We start from the raw sequence: 12,556 nt of genomic DNA, 5'->3' as shown, positions 1-12,556 counted from the left end.
AGAAGTTAAAAATTGTAACTCTCTGCATTATGGTTTACTTGTGAACTCTATGGTAAAAACAGGTGTATAAACTTAAATGATAACTACCTACCATATTCTGTGTATTCATTGTTATATTGATTTGATGCTGCTCTGTAGATTTTGTTTCGAGTTTACAGTCACACCTACATTCCATTTCACTAACTTGGTCTAGAGCCTACACACCATACCAAGAGCATTAAATTAAATACCCTGTAAAACAGCCGTACCGTTATCAGAAGTAGTGCTGGGACATTGCACATCATGGGGGTCAGCATTTCCATTTCAAGGCAATAGTACAGCAAACAGTTTTATTATGGCCTGGCAGAACTGGGGGAATAGGAGGGAAATTAACTAAACCAGGAAATGGCAAATATTTATTTCTTTTCACTATTCTTGTGACTGAAAGGAGACCCCAATAAATGAACACTATTCAGGTCCCCCTACAGCAGCCATAATTCAGCAGCAGGTCGTATTAATTAAACATGGACAATTTACAAGAGAGGAGATTTTAACCAAGCCAGCATACGAGTATTTACCCACTTGTACCTGCAAGGCTATTGAAATCCACTCTTTGATTCTTGTTTCGCATAAAACAAGGATTTTATTCTAACTCCAAGAAATTATCATACAGCATGACTGACACAACTCATGGTCTTCTCTCGAAGAGAAAATATCCTGTAATACATCTCCACAAAATAAACAATATACACTTCTACCCCTAGCCCTTCTTCCTCCCTGCAGACAGGCTCAGCGTGTGGTTCCTGAGGAATTAGTTGTAGAAGAACTCCCCTGCTGACAGCAAAATGCCAAATGCACGTCCTGCACATGTAATGTGTCTGACATTTCCACATCTCACCAGGTTAACGTTTCTGACAAGTGCTTAAAAATATATGACTTTAAAAATGTGTGTTTATTGCTGCCTTCCTATCTCCATCTTATAATACTTAAAAATGTTATTTTACCCAAGAAACCACCTCCACATTTGTCTTTGAGGTAGAAGTAATTGTAATATGAGAGCTGAATACCTTTTCAGAATTCAATGGCTACATTTCCGTTGATGAATGATATAAAACGTGCAAATATTATCTTCCTCATACAAAACAGAACCGTTGAAAAATGAAAAGAACCAACATGATAGATAAATGTAATGGGGTCAGCAGTGAAAATGTTTTACCACCCTTCCCTGTTTAATGTTGTTTCTCTTTGCAGTAGGAAACCTTGAGAAAATCCGCAAAATTTTCAAGCATCAGAGCAATTTCTTCCCTACTTCTATTTTCTCCCATGCAAATGCAAATCCCCAGTTGGAAGCTTTTACACACAAAACACAGATCTGGCATAGACGCAGGACTGGTGCACCAACTGTTGTTGTAGTTGAGTCATTGCAATGGCTTTTCTTAGGGAGACCTGCACCACAGTATTTGCAGTATTAGTGCAGTACTAAACCAAGATTTGTGCTATTTTCTAGGGAGCTACAGTAACTTTCTTCAACATTTTATTCACATTTTAGACAATCAGGCTCAAACTGAAAGTTCTCTCGTCTTTAAATTTAAATAGTTCAGGGTCTTCAGCTCTCAAAATTAACATTTAAATAATTTTACAGGACTGTGCCTGCTAGATTTTGTGTGCACTTGGCAAACAGCCTCATGCCATCAAACACAATGGGCGTCAGGTCATTATTCTCAGAAATGCTGAAATGCTTCTGGGCAGCAGGGTCAGTCCTCAGCGTTAAAGTGCGCATTACAGAAAGTGATTTTACCTAAGAGACCTTTGTTGCACATGCACCTTCATTTAGATACTTCCAGTACACATACACACACACACATATATTTTTATATATGCTTTTCAATTAGTATTTTTTTTTCCTTGTTAAATGTGCATTCAGTTGCAGGTTAAATGTTAATATACACTTCAGTGCCAGGCTAAAGGTTGGACTAAATGATCTTAGAGGTCTTTTTCCACCTAAATGATTCTATGATTTTTCTCTCAATATTAATGGTATTGCCAATGAAAGCAACAAGTCAATGAAGCTAATTAAACTTTATGATTTTGCAATGGGATTCATAAATTACTGTAATTTGTTAGAAATTGAATAATCAAGCATTCCTCAGTAACATGCATCACTCCACAGGAAGGATGAAACCACAAAAAACAGAGGCATTTTAAACTCAGCTACAAAATACCTGCACCATTCTATAAAGGCATTTTTCCTTTCTGTACTGTCAGTCTTGTATTTTAAACCCTGCCAGCCCCTGATCACGATAAAAATAGCTTTCAGGAAAATTAGAGGGTTTTGAACTTCCTTGGTGCTCTGTCACAGAGGCCATTCCTGAGCCAAAGGACAACCGACTGCGCTGGCTGACCCAGCCAAGGCAACTCAACACAAAGGATGCTCAGAGCTAGGAGGAGGACGACAAACGCTGTCATTAAAGTATTTTTTTGCTCAAACTGAAATCACAGCATTTCAGAAACATTCCTCGTGAATCAACAAAGGAAATGAAGCTTATCACCCTACTTAGAAGACAATTGGGCTTGGTGCCCTTATTCACAAAAGCTCAGCGTGGTGCACGAGAACAGCTGTATGCACAGGGTATGCTTGGGGAAAAGAGCTACGATGTATTGGGCCTGGACTTTGGATCTTGACACTGAAGCAAGGTTAGTAAAGTTTATTTATCAGAATAAATACTTGTTTCTGCCTTGTAAATCTGTTCATGTGCAAGGGAAAATGTAACCATGTGACCAACTAATTCTTAAGACATCAAAATGATCAAATGTTGATCTCTCAACACACACTTCAGACACTCAGATGCTAGCATTACATCAATTGGATATTTACTTGCAGAAGATGTAAAACAAAATTGTTTTACAGACTTTTGCTGATAAAGTCTGACCTCATTAATCTCCTGCTGTGCTTGGCACCCCCAGAACAACAAGTTATTCTGCGTAACATAACTTACATGTTTAAGTAATTCATCTTTGTAATTCCTAATGGGCAGCATGAAGTTTCAGGCCAGGTGCCTGACACTAGGGTAGTGGTACCAGTATTCGTGTACAGCTATCCTTTTTGCCTCATTTTGCACAGTCCAGTCCTTCCGAATGCAGCATGGTATTGCGGCACCTGGTTGTATAATGTTACAACAAAGGTCACAGCTCCAGAAGAGTGATTCTGCCCTTTGCAGGACTCCTGTGGGCTAGAAGCATGGATCTCTCCCTCCAGCCCTCTCATTTGAATACTATGGCTCCTATTTCTGATAAGGCTCAGATGTAACTATGATTTTCTGCAATTTCAATTTTATCTTTGGGTCCTTTGCACTACCATCTCAGTTTGAGTAATACTATTCCTTGCCATGTAATCACATTTTTATTAAAACATTCACAGTAATGTTACATTGCTTTGTTAACTTTATATTAAATTGCTTTATTTTGTTGCAAAGTTTGGAAAGCTTAAAGAATTTCTTAAACTCTCATCTAGCTAACAGATTGAATCGTGACTGTGGAACAGATTGAGATCTCCATAATGGGAGATCATATCAAAATTCCTCTGGAAGTCCGCTACTTCTTAAATGAACTATTTGAGATGCAGGGGAATACAACTGTGGGGCAGAGGGAGGGAAAGCAGCAAAGTGAACCAGTGGATTCAATAAAAGAACACAAGGCATAAGATAACCAGATTTGTTGAAAAGGGAGCTCACAGGCATAGTGAAGAAAGAGTTGTGACTAATTTATTTATTTTAACCAGAGGATGATAAAGAGCACCTGTCTGCTTGATTCAGGGATCAACATGAAAAACTTAAGCTTACCTGCCTGAGAAAATGTCTTAGATCACATACGGCAAACCTGTCTTGCTGTGCCCCTGCAAATATCTAACTGCATTCACCAGTCTGTAGAGGGGAAGGAGCCAAGAAGAAGATGGCAACTGACTACAGTGTGAAACATCTGATTTGCCAGTTGCCAGGGACTCCTGAAGCTGGGTAGGACAAAACACCCTATTTGTTGGGATGCATCACTGACTCTTGGGCCATGTCAGTGCTGAATTTTTAAGCTTCACATCCTGGAACTACGGAACAATAGTGCACATTGTATTACAAAAACGGCACACCAGAAGGAATAGAACTGGTAATTCTAGACTATTTCTATAGAACTGGTAATTTTCTAGGCTGAAAGGAAAAAAAAATAAAAGTAAAAAAGAATGCACAGAAACATTGTCTTGCCTTATGTTAAAGGAGCCTTTTTAAGAATACTGTAGGCACTTGTATTCCCTATATAATATCTATATATTGTTGTATAGTATGTAGCATAGTATGAAGTATCACCAGTCAGGCACAGGAATATGAATTGAAATGAAGGCCAATTGAAATGAAGGTCCTTTTCAAACAACTTTGTTCTTAATGAGACTGGTCCATATGTTTGCTCCTGAACATTGTGTTCAGTTAATGGGAAGGTTTTGTAATGCTACAAAAGCCTTCTATTATTTGTTCCAGTCAGCCTTGTGTTCTTCTCAATAGCTGTTGCAACTGTAACTTTCAATCAAATGTCTTGCACCCAACGCGTTCTACTTCTGAACAGCCATCCCTCCCGTGACCTCGGGCACACTTATGTCCCGTCAGCATGTATATATCTCCCTTCCTTCATTTCCTTATTTGATAAGTTATATATGTTTAAAAATCAAGACAAAACCCAATGTATACCAAAGGAACTGACCAGGCAGCCTGCAGCAAAGCACTATGCACCAGGCGATGCATCAAAACTGCCACCTAGGTTATTAGTTAACAATTACACTTTCAAATATTTACCTTGCTAATTACTGATAAATCAACAAATAGTCATTATCAGAAAGAAGCAAGTTAATCTCATTGTTTATTTTTTTAGCTACTAATCAATGAATGAAATAATGCACACTAATCAGGGCTGGGTGTTTCTCAATAAAAATGGGTGTATGTATAGGAGTAATATAAAAGTAAGTTGATTAGTCAGAGGCAGAGGAGCTCACACAACTGATTCCAACACCTTTGCACTTAACACGTGCAAACATAGTTTTGCTTTAGATTACAGTGAACAAGTCCAACAATTTATGTCCCATTTTAGCTTGGTGAATCTCCAGTGAACTCATCCATCAATGAGGAATGTCTCATGGGTATTGTTACTTCAGTTTTCCCTTAAGTCCCTTTTCTATCAGATATCATTTGACTTCTCTCAAACATACTGTCTCACTGTGGTCTAACTACTCCACCATTTCTCTTGAGCAATTTTTCAAATTTTTTTTCCTATACCTATACCTAAACCTATACCAGGATTTACTAAAACAGTTTCCTTCTTCATAGTCCATGCCCTGGACAAAAATAATACGTTTCTTCTCAAAAGGCTCAACATCATTATTCAAATACCACATTTTACCAAATTCCCTTGCTTCAGGCAGGGGAATAAAAGTTAGGACTGGAGGGTTCCTACTAGAAGCTGAAAACATACATTGTACAACTAAAAGCCCTCATCTCCTTGCTGCATGGGGCTGCAGTAACCATACAGTAACTGTAGGCACTCATTTCAACAAGAAGGAAAGGCAATGAAAAACCATGAAACTATAAAGCATGCTATGAAGATCCACACCAAATCCTGACAACTAAGAAAACCTTAATGTAAGGGTGAAGGATGCGCAAACCAGACAAGCTTTTATAGTTCGCATTTCCCATGGCCATGACTTCTCTTCAGTAACATATTCCACAAGTACACATCAGCATCCATTTCAACACTTGGACAGGATGCACAAACAGGAGAACATACCAGCTGTGTCCTGCTGCCTGATAAGTAACAAGAAATAAGCAACTTTTCATACAGTCGGGTATACAAAATAACATCTCTAGTAGAGAACTGAATGTGAAGCAGATGAAGAAACATTATTTTCATTAAAGAAAAGGAAAATCCTTCTGAAAACAAGCCCAGCATCAGACTGCCCATTGCAAATTTGCACAAAACACTCCGACACGAAGATGGCGTTTCCATGCTGGAAGATGGTGTTTCCACCTGGTTACTACAGCAATTGTTACTGCTGACCTGCCCTGCACCTGGCAGGTTTATTAAATATAGGCAGTGCAAAAAAATAGATCAGCCAGTTCTCTGAAATAAAACACAGGCAGCATAGGAAGATCTAGATCTTGTTAATTACATACAAGGTAATTTCTACAATTTTAATTCTTATTTAGCTATGGAACTGACATTATATTGTGACAAAATGAAACTTGCTAAAAATAGCAATAGGGCACCATCACACGTGCCCTATTTAAAGTCTGTGAGTCTGCAAAAAAGCAACTGATTATCATCTGGCACCCTCAGACGATTTAATGCTTAACGAATGCATAAATTGAACTACTGCTATCTCCTATGCAACAGATAACTTGGGGATCAAATAAGATTGTTTACAAGATCACTTCTGAGAAATACTGGAAATCTGGAATACATTTGGTGTCACCTACTTTAGCACACAGGGGGTCTACTCCTTTGCTACTCATGCTGCTGGAATACCCTGCAGTGATACAGAGGGCCAAGCAGTGGTCTGGGATCTGAATGGATCTGAAGTTCCAAAAACAACATCAAAGGCCCAGCAGAGTAAGTGCCTGCACTTAGGTCAAGAATATTATGATTTCATTATGATTATCTTCCTTATCTGCCACCGGGGGAAAGAGGGATCATAGAACAGTTTTGCTTAAAAAGGAACTCCCAAAGTAATCCACTCCAACCCACCAACCTCATAATTAAACAAGGTTCACTTCTTGTTCATTTTCATCCTTTTAAGGAACACCCATATTTTGTAGACTCAGATACCCACTTTTGCTGCCTTACACAGGAGCAGAAACAGGAAGAGATGAGTTTAGAGCCCTTACCTTTGCTACCAACTACATAAGGGGATCTAAATTTTGTTTGCACAAGCATTTCAGATCCTCTCCTAGATGCAGACAAGCAATAAGCTGTCTCCATATATACACTGTTTAGACAAATTATACAATGTACTTTCACATGAATAATGGAGATTATTTCCAGAGCTTAAATTTTTTTTATTAACTCAGACCTATATGAAATAGATGACAGCAAGACACAGCATTCAAGTGACTCCAGCGCCAGAGCTTCAGGCGTTAGAATAAATGTTTCACTTTGTCAGGCCTGGCACATTCATAACTTATTTGTAAATTGGGAAGACTGCTTCAAAGCTCTCCCATTCAAAGACAAAATCACATTTTCCTGGTAACCCCAAGCATGTCATCTATCTCTGTCAGAACAAAGTCCTCAATGAACAATAAAGCAAAGTGTCACCACTTTTCATTAACAAGAAATCTCCTAGTATTCCTGAATTTCCCAGTCTAGGCATGGTATGGATGAGACAGGGAAGAACACGAGTATAAAGATATATTAAAGAAACCGTTGATGCTTTCATACAATAAAGTAACTTGAAAAGTGATTTAAAAATAAAAGACCTACCTCTTCCTTTATCCTAATGTTTTTAGCAAGTCCTGCATGTTAAATACTATTATCTTCTATGTTAAATAATATTACCTTCTATTTTTTATTGCTAATTGCAAATATTGCATTTTTCCAAGAAGATGAGTAATGAATAACAAGTTACATTTACAAAAAATACTTAAATTTCCTTGAGTTCAGATTTTCTTTTTTCCTTAGGAAAAAAAAAAAAAAAACAACCAGTAATGAAGTAATTTATCACATCACTTGACTGAAATGCGTGCCACTTAGACCAACACAGATCAGCAGGTGCATGGCTGCATGAAGTACTCCCTCCTGCTATTTTCCAAGGTAAAATTTGTAATATATCAAGATGAAAATTAAAAGTGGATTGAACAATCTTGCCATGCCATGGAACTCTAGGGTTGCAGATGTTTATGCAAAGACAAATTTAGAAGAAAGATGATTAAGTTCCATTTACACAAAATACATTTATCTGTCAAAAGCCAATTGATGCCATATGATAGGAGAATTTTAATGGCAACATCCTAATAAAAATATTCAAAACACTGCCTAGGATATATGAAAGCTCAAAATACAGTACACAATATCACCAGCATAACCGAGTGGATAAGTAGCAGCTCAGTGCTATGTAAGAAATCTCATCCGGGAGCAAATCAACAATTTGAGGTACCAAAAACTAAGGTCTGAGCTGCACTGTCCTTGAGACAAAAATCTTAGATTGAACCTCTAAACTTACATATAAATAGTACTACATTATACATAAACATAGAATCTCTTTGATTAAAACTTCAATAGCATTTATTTCAGATGCAAATGAGAAGTGAAGGTCATGCTGCACACGTTAAGACAAAATACATTCATCCAAGGACCAAACTGCAGAACTTATATCTACGCAAGTATGAGAGAATTCGAAATCATCACTACACCTTGCCTGTGTGTACTTGCTAAAACAAAGACTGAATACCAGTGACTTATTCCACTTAACAACAACTGGGTGCTCCTTCAAAAACAAAGCAAAACAATATTAAACAAAATAACCTACAGAGAAAAATCTGAATCAACCTGCTGGAGATGAGACTTCATGTGGAGTGGGGGAAACATTACCAAAACCTAAAACCACAGAATAATTAATCTTACCATCAAGAAATGTAGGTCTTGGAAATGTAGGTCTAGGAAATGTAGGTCTGTTACAGACCGCCGAACCAGGACGAGGAGACGGATGAGGAGTTCTACAGGCAGCTGACAGAAGTTGCGAAATCGTCAGCGCTGGTTCTCGTGGGGGACTTCAACTTCCCTGACATATCCTGGAAGCACAACACAGCCCAGAGGAAGCAGTCTAGGAGGTTTCTGGAGAGCATGGAAGTAGCTTCCTGACACAGCTGGTTAGTGAGCCTACCAGGGGTGGCGCCCCGCTAGACCTTCTCTTCACAAACAGAGAAGGACTGGTGGAGGATGTGATTGTCGGGAGCTGTCTTGGGCAGAGTGACCATGAAATGGTGGAGTTCTCTATTCTTGGCAAGGCCAGGAAGGGGACCAGTAAAACCACTGTATTGGACTTTCGGAGGGCTGACTTTGTGCTGCTGAGGACACTGGTTGGTAGAGTCCCTTGGGAGGCGGTTCTGAAGGGCAGAGGAATCCAGGAAGGCTGGGCGCTCTTCAAGAGGGAAATCTTAACGGCAGGAACGGTCTGTCCCCACGTGCCCAAAGACGAGCTGGCGGGGAAGAAGACCAGCCTGGCTGAACAGAGAATTGTGGCTTGAGCTTAGAAGAAAAAAGAGGGTTTATAATCTTTGGAAAAGTGGGCAGGCCACTAGGGAGGACTATAAGGATATCGCGAGGCTGTGCAGGGACAAAATTAGAAAAGCCAAAGCTCATCTGGAGCTCAATCTGGCTACTGCCATTAAAGATAACAAATGATGTATTTATAAATACATCAACACAAAAAGGAGGACTAAGGAGAATCTCCATCCTTTACTGGATGCGGGGGGAAACTTAGTTACAAGAGATGAGGAAAAGGTGGAGGTGCTTAATGCCTTCTTCGCCTCAGTCTTTAGCGGCAATACCGGTTGTTCTCTGGATACCCAGTACCCTGAACTGGTGGAAGGGGATGGGGAGAGAGATGTGGCCCTCACTATCCATGAAGAAATGGTTGGTGACCTGCTACGGCACTTGGATGTGCACAAGTCGATGGGGCCGGATGGGATCCACCCAAGGGTACTGAGAGAACTGGCAGAGGTGCTGGCCAAGCCGCTTACCATCATTTATCGGCAGTCCTGGCTATCGGGGGAGGTCCCAGTTGACTGGCAGCTAGCAAATGTGACGCCCATCTACAAGAAGGGCCGGAGGGCTGACCCGGGAAACTACAGGCCTGTCAGTTTGACCTCAGTACCAGGGAAGCTCATGGAGCAGATTATCTTGAAAGTCATCATGCAGCACTTGCAGGGTAAGCAGGCGATCAGGCCCAGTAAGCATGGGTTTATGAAGGGCAGGTCCTCCTTGACGAACCTGATCTCCTTCTATGACAAAGTGACGCGCTGGGTGGATGAGGGAAAGGCTTTGGATGTGGTCTACCTTGACTTCAGCAAGGCTTTTGACACCGTTTCCCACAGCATTCTCCTCAAGAAACTGGCTGCTCCTGGCTTGGACTGGCGCACGCTTCGTTGGGTTAGAAACTGGCTGGATAGCCGGGCCCAAAGAGTCGTGGTAAATGGAGTCAAATCCAGTTGGAGGCCGGTCACTAGTGGCATTCCCCAGGGCTAAGTACTGGGGCCAGTTCTCTTCAATATCTTCATTGATGATCTGGATGAGGGCATTGAGTGCACCCTCAGTAAGTTTGCAGATGACACCAAGTTAGGTACGTGTGTTGATCTGCTCAAGGGTAGGAAGGCTCTGCAGGAGGATCTGGAGAGGCTGGACCGATGGGCTGAGGTCAACTGCATGAAGTTCAACAAGGCCAAGTGCCGGGTCCTGCACCTGGGGCGCAATAACCCCAAGCAGAGCTACAGGCTGGGAGATGTGTGGTTGGAGAGCTGCCAGGCAGAGAAGGACCTGGGAGTGATGGTTGACAGTCGGCTGAATATGAGCCAGCAATGTGCTCAGGTGGCCAAGAAGGCCAACAGCATCCTGGCCTGTATAAGAAACAGTGTGGCCAGCAGGGCTAGGGAGGTGATCGTCCCCCTGTACTCGGCTCTGGTGAGGCCGCACCTCGAGTAATGTGTTAAGTTTTGGGCCCCTCGCTACAAGAAGGACATGGAGGTGCTCGAGCGAGTCCAGAGAAGGGCAACGAAGCTGGTGAGGGGCCTGGAGAACAAGCCTTACGAGGAGCAGCTGAGGGAGCTGGGCTTGTTCAGCCTGGAGAAAAGGAGGCTCAGGGGTGACCTTATCGCTCTCTACAGGTACCTCAAGGGAGGCTGTAGCGAGGTGGGGGTTGGTCTGTTCTCCCTCGTGCCTGGTGACAGGACGAGGGGGAATGGGCTTAAGTTGCGCCAGGGGAGTTTTAGGTTGGATATTAGGAAGAACTTCTTTACCGAAAGGGTTGTTAGACATTGGAACGGGCTGCCCAGGGAAGTGGTGGAGTCACCATCCCTGGAGGTCTTTAAAAGACGTTTAGATGTAGAGCTTAGGGATATGGTTCAGTGGAGTACTTGTTAGTGTTAGGTCAGAGGTTGGACTTGATGATCTTGAGGTCTCTTCCAACCTAGAAATTCTGTGATTCTGTGATTCTGTCTTAAATTCTGAGCTTTGCTTTTGAGCAAGCAAATATGACATCCTCTGATTTTACCATGTAAACAATGGAGTAGAATATTCATAATTTAAAACTCTTTCAAAGAAGCCTCCAGATATCAAAGCTTAACTAGCTTATAAAATAAACATAGAAATCTCTGCCAAGGAAAACCATATCCTGACCCAGCTGCAGAAAAAAGTCACCTTGTGCTAACTTCAGATCTGACAGATAGATAAGACTCATGGGAACCCAATACCACATGCTTCAGAGGCTTCTGGAACATCAGAAAAACAATACGTGTACAACTATATTCGGAAGCATTACAGAGGAAGGGCGGATGCTGTCCTTAAAAGCATCCAGGAGAACCCTACTGATTTACGCGCTTTGCTTTTACACTGACCTCAAAGAACCATGTATATATTCCCAGCTAAAAACAAACAAACGAAAACCACAACTAATGTTTGAAGCAGTGCTTGCTTTCATCAAATCCTGTTAGCTTTTGACTAATTTTCACTTCTACTCCAGCAGTTGAGTCCTGTAAGTGGCTGATTAGAATCCAATACAAAGTGTATACTGAATTTCTGAGCAAATACTTGAGCTTATTGAGAAAGACATCCTGTTGAAACAGCTGCTAGAGTGTGTTTAATACTTAGCTTACTCATCTACATCTTAAGTCGTGCACATTTAGCTTGGACTATTGATACGCTATACCTCCTAACATGGTCACTCAGAAAAGCACAATTTATGTTGCAGTCCAGATTTATAATCCTTTGCCTTCATTGTATGTGCATTTTGGAGCAATAAACATCTGCTCACACTGGAACTTGTGGTCTTTTGCTTAGCATAGTGATACCTACAACGAGAAAAAAGTACATATCTTGATTATTTCAAAATGTAAATATACTACAGGAAAAACTTGTTAATTTTTCTTTACTGGAATTTATTTTTCATGGCAGGGTGCTCACAGTCTTTTGGATAACAAGTTGAAGTAGTATCAATTAACAAAAGCAAGTGCCCGCATATGATAGGCATTCTAATAAAGATGGCATGGTACGAGCCTACCATGAATTTTATTCTTCACCTTCAGAGACAGCACTGTAAGAGGAGGTTGTTTTACTTCCCTATTACAAATAAGAAATTTTACAGAAAGTTTCCTCCTCATCCTTAAGTACTTGATCTCTATAAAATTAAGAGACTAAAAGCCCTCACTGGTGCTGAGCACATACCTGAGGACTCTGCAAGTTAACCAACTCAAGTGACGCACTGTCTGAACAAAGTACTGAAATCAACTATGCTATTTTTCAAATCCAAAGAATATCCACATACAATAATGTTAGAAGCCAA

General features: G+C 40.7%; 1 protein-coding gene across 12 annotated transcripts in view; it reads right to left on the bottom strand.

The window, feature by feature from the left end:
* TENM2 (teneurin transmembrane protein 2) overlaps positions 1-12,556 on the bottom strand; it is an 823,338-nt gene that overhangs the window by 273,371 nt on the left and 537,411 nt on the right. The gene's annotated exons all lie outside the window — the stretch shown is intronic.

This window comes from Oxyura jamaicensis, chromosome 13 (assembly GCF_011077185.1).
Source record: "Oxyura jamaicensis isolate SHBP4307 breed ruddy duck chromosome 13, BPBGC_Ojam_1.0, whole genome shotgun sequence".
In the NCBI taxonomy this organism is placed as follows: domain Eukaryota; kingdom Metazoa; phylum Chordata; class Aves; order Anseriformes; family Anatidae; genus Oxyura; species Oxyura jamaicensis.
Note: the sequence above shows the minus strand (reverse complement) of the source record. Positions and strands in the feature narration are given on the sequence as shown.